Genomic DNA, 5248 nt, shown 5'->3' with positions numbered 1-5248 from the left:
GGAAAATAAAGCTGTGTGAGAAACTAGTTTATGGAACAAGTTAAATCATTGAGCCCCTTAAGCTATCAGTGTACAAACCATAGATAACTTTTGTCCTCGCAGCATCATTGGTAAAATAAACTTCATTTTTAATAAATTATTTTGGCCACAACTGACAAAACCTATGTGAGTTTTGACATCTATCGTTTGGTCTAGATGTATATTCTTGTACAATTGAGCAGCCTGTAGTATATTATAAATTTCGAGAGAAAAAAAGGTGACTTATCACGGATCACAGGTCATAAGTGGGCAAATAGGCATAATTCCTGATATACACGCATAGATGTGTGTCCCATTGAGATCCTAGAAGTTTTGTAAAGTGGAGGACCTAAGGCTTGGAATGAAATAGGAATCAATCAGTTGTAACATTTTGTCTTGAAAGAATGAGGAGAGATTGAAACTAGAGGATTTTTCAGCCTGCAGAGCTTGGTAAGATGTTGTACACAGACTTGGCAATGGCTTTCTAGACATGAGACTGAAGGCGTGTTAGAGCTGGATAAATCCTTTGAAATGACCATGTAACATATTTTCTACATTGTTTATCTGAAGACTCAGAAAGCATACCCATCTGGGCTTACCAAGTTCCTGGGTGCATTGCTGTTCTGTCTTTGTTTCAACAGTTAGGTCAATAAATAAAGATCAGTATGAATTTAGAACACTGGAATTCCTGGCACTACAAATTGGTAGGGAGCATGGAACATAAGGGTGGGTGAAGGTGTTATGTCCTGGAACATCCCTCACGGACAAGTGAAAGACACGGAGGTCTATAGAATCAAAGTAAGGCGTGTCCCATTTCATGTGTAAGTGAAACGCACTTTGTAACCCACTATTGGAGCCATTGCTCCTAGAAAACGTGATGGTTTGTCCTTGTTTCCCAACTGGAGAACAACTTCATTTTTAATGTCTTACGCTTACATTCAATGACACTCCCAGCCTCAGGATCCAACCCTAGACCTTCTTTTATTTTTCTGAAAGAAAAGGGCCTATTACTTTTGTAGTGGTATTATTTTTGTAATCGCCAAGTCCTGCGGTTAAATAAAGCATCAGTTCAGTCTATCAGAACAGTAGCAAGTTACCCAGCAGCTGATATAATACGCTCTCTTTCTGAATGGGCCAGAGACCTGATGTGCAAGTCTCGAGGAAGAAAGACTTTAATGTAGTCTGTCCGTTTTCAGTTAGACTCTTGGTGTTCTGCTGTCATCCCCGATGCTTTCAGTGGCATCAGATGATTTTTGTGTTTACTTCCTCTGGTGTAAGACTGGTTAAGGATGGAAAGTCAGTGATGGTACAGATTAATACAATTCTAATCAGTGATTCGATGGTAGTGGGGTGTTACGAGCAAAGAGGTATAACTGGGGAAAGAAGGAAGTGAGGATGTGCTGAATGGTTCTGACCTAAGGCTGAGCAGCAATTATAGTAAGTGTATTTTACAAACATGCGTGTAACTAGAGGCTTCCCTGGAAATATGTAAGTGTTAAAAGGTCAATTTTTTGCTGGTTATCTTGGCCAAATATCTTCAGAAATCGATCCAAGATGCTATATAAAAGAAACTAGAATCACTTCATTTATTTTTTTCCCTGAGTTACAAAGAAACACGTTTATGTAATCTTCTTTGAATGACTTTTCTGAATTCTTTTCTGAACGAATGTTCTCTGAAGGAGCTGTCTCCATCCAAGCCACTGATGAATACTCTAGCACAAGGCATCATTACAAGGAATTATTTTTTAGTATGTCTCTTCCTCCCAGTAAAAACTATAGCATAATTACCTAAACACTCCTCCATGGTAATTATAAGAACTAAAGAATCTGAAACATTAAAGATCTACCCTCCAGCACATTCAGAGGGTGTAGACCATCTAAATTTCCCTCCCAGAGAATTTGAGATAAAATGCTTGTCTTGGACACTCCTTTAAAAAACAAAAAACTTTGTATTTATTCAGAAAATTCTGGCAAAACAAATTCTTCGCTTAGAACATTCTGGTATTATAGAAGGAACAACAAACTAAAATGTATGCGATATCTGTATCCTCATCACTATCAATAAAGCTGTATTCAGTAAGAGCTTAGTCAATGATCAAATGTGGGTAGTTTTGAAGTGTCCTTTGTGTGATGATTGGGGTGTTTGGTTTTTTCCCTCCAGTTAGTTTTCATGATGATTCACCTCAACAAAACATAACAAGAAAAGAAATGACACATAATTGAAGAGCTATTCCAATAGCTTGCAGACTAGTAGAAGAAAAATGTATAAAACATCAAAAGTGATTTGCTTTGTAGCTCAGACCAAAGCCTGCATTTGGTCTATCTCGGCCCTGACCACTTAGAAATCATAGATAAGTGTGGTGGTTTCTAGCCTCGTTCCCGCCCTGACCGCAGCCAACCTGGCACGGATTCAGATTCGTCATCATTTGCGATGAAACTACGTTTTGGGAAATGAAATTGTGGTGTTGTCTTGGCAAACCCTCACAGCCTTACTCTCCCACCTCTCCTTCCAAGTGAGCAAAGGAAAGGTAACCAAGATGAGATGCTCTAGCTTTGATCTGATTTAGTAGTTAAAGAATACCAGTTGAGGCAGTCATTTCTAGAAAATTCTAAATGGCAGCAATTACTTTTTCTTTAACTTCTCCAAGCTTTCTAACCATAAGGAGAGACTAGAATGGCCCCCAAACAGAAACAAGCTGGTGCCACATTCCCAGTTTTGAGCATACCGGCAGGAGCCCCAGAGTTTCCTTGAGTTTTCCTTAAATTGCCACATTTAGAACTCCAAGCTTCCCCACAGGTCTGCACTTCCTCCCACGTTCACATACCAGTCTGTCTACCCAATTCACAGCACATGTGAAATTATTTAATGACACGAATGACATCCAAGGTACTCCAGGAGGTAGCAAAGGAATAAGCATTTTGCACCTACTGTTTGGCAAATTTGATAGAAAGACTAGAGACAAAAAGATATTCAGACCCACCTCTAGGCTTTCCCCTCATCAGGGCGGTATAGAAGTCCACTTCAGGAAAGGGGACAGGCCTGGAAGGAGAGAAGGAATCCAACCCATGCCCTCTAGAAATACTCTACTCGGCCCCTCTGTCTTCCTTTCCAGCCGCATTCACAAGTTGGGCTATGAATGTAGGTGTGTGATGAATTATTCCTTATGCCAACGCCAGTCCTCCTCCCAGTTTCAGACCAGACATGCTCCTTAGAGAGTGGTGAGGAAGGGAGGCACTTTTCCCAAACCTTTGGATAAATACAGTAGCCTCTGGTTAGCCTGAAGATCCTACATTGCTGCTTTTCTTATCCCTTTCAGAGAAGCACCTCTCAAAGTCAGACTGACTCGTCTTGGAGAAATGACCATTCCGATTTTGCCTCAATATTCAGTCATAGCTATAGAAGCAATGTTCAAAAAAGATCTTTTTTTTTTTTTTTTAAGATTTTATTTATTTGTCAGAGCGAGAGAGAGCACAAGCAGGGGGAGCTGCAGGCAGAGGGAGAAGCAGGCTCCCACTGAGCAAGGCACCCAATGTGGGACTCAATCCCAGGACCCTGGGATCATACCTGAGCTGAAGGCAAATGCTTAACTGACTGAGCCACCCAGGCATCCCCAAAAAAGACCTTTGAAAATTACTATTTCTCTCACTCAGATGGGGCGATAGGTCAAAATGGAAGAAACAAGACCGTGATTTTGTAACAAACATATCTCTGTCCCCCAACCCCACCCCCACCATCGCAACATGCACCCACGGGAGGGAAGTGTCTCGTGATACGAATGGAGGACTTACATCTTTGTATCCGGCATTTTTGCTTTGTGCTCACATTTAGGTTATCACCATCGGCTCTGCATTCAGAAATTCTTTTTCCGTCTTGGAGACATCACTACCATCAATTGGGGGGGAAACTGAGCAGGATCCATTTTAGGTGAGCCAGGTAGGAAGTGACCGATGTCAATTCTGCCTACATCCCTTTGGCCAGAACTAGGCATATGGCCATACCTAGAGGCAAGGGAGCTGAAGAAAAAGCCTTCAAGTGAGCCCAAGAGGAAGAAGAAAGGATTTCATACAGCATCACCTCTGCACATTGAATGATTACATTTTGGAAACCACTGCTCCCATCTTCCTTTCTGGTTGCCCAAGGAGCAGAGAGCTTCCCAGGCAAACTGCCTCCCCTCAGCCTCTGGATCTACGTTCTCCTCTTTCCCTTTCCTCGCTCATAAGACTTAAGTGTATATTGCCTTTTCCCTTCTGAAGGGCAAGCCCAGACAGCTCCTGCAGCCTTTCTCCATTCAGGGCCCTTACAGATGTACAGCATACATCACATGTATTTGGTAAGCCTTGTGTGTGGGTATAAATCTGGTTCCCACAAACCATCAAGGAAATCCATCCAATATCAGAATCACCCCCTCCTCCCTCCCTCCTTGGGTCTCTCTGTCCCTTTACTTCTAGAATACTCTAAACTCTTCTTGATTTTTACCTCTTCTAACACAATATTGACTATAAATCATACATCTGTGACCAAATTCCTCTCACTCCAGCCACAGGAAGAGGCTCCCACTGCACAGTGGTTTGGGAGAATAGATACATGATGTAGAGTCCAAAAGAGGAAATGCAAGGATCTATTCTTAATCACCATAAGAAGAGAGGATTCCTCAGAGAGAGAGAAGGAACATGAAATGGCTGTAATCTGACCCCCAAGTCTTCTTCCCTAATCTTTTCTTTTCTTCCCTAGCCTTTTGATTTGTTGCTGAGCTCCAGGTTGAGAAGTGTTTTCTTCTATCACGATTTTACATATGGGTAACAAAGGAAATTCTGGATGCAAAAAGAATTCTTTCCTAGTTTAGCATATGTCCATTGAACATAACCATGTACGAAGCATCTGGTTGGAATACCGTCGTGGAAAGGTGCTATGTTTCCCCAGGGCAAGTGAAGAACCAGGATTCCCAGGGGAGACCGCGGCTGCCTGAAGCACACTCACGGTCAGGCAGAGCCAACCCGACAAAGCGCAATTACATTCACAGGCATTTACTTCTTGCCCAGTTTTGTGCTCTCTAGGTCCTGCAGGGAAGAGAAAGACAAGCCCAACTTAGAGCCTGCCCTCAAGGAGCTTCGTGGTCAAAGTTTTTCTCATTGACTCCCTCTGGAGTTTATTCTCCTTTTGTTTTCCAACCCCACATCTCTGATCCTGCTCTTTCTCTGCCCTGCTCTGTGCTCTAGGAGGCTGACCCCC

Source organism: Ailuropoda melanoleuca, chromosome 19 (assembly GCF_002007445.2).
Source record: "Ailuropoda melanoleuca isolate Jingjing chromosome 19, ASM200744v2, whole genome shotgun sequence".
Classification (NCBI taxonomy): Eukaryota; Metazoa; Chordata; class Mammalia; order Carnivora; family Ursidae; genus Ailuropoda; species Ailuropoda melanoleuca.
Note: the sequence above shows the minus strand (reverse complement) of the source record.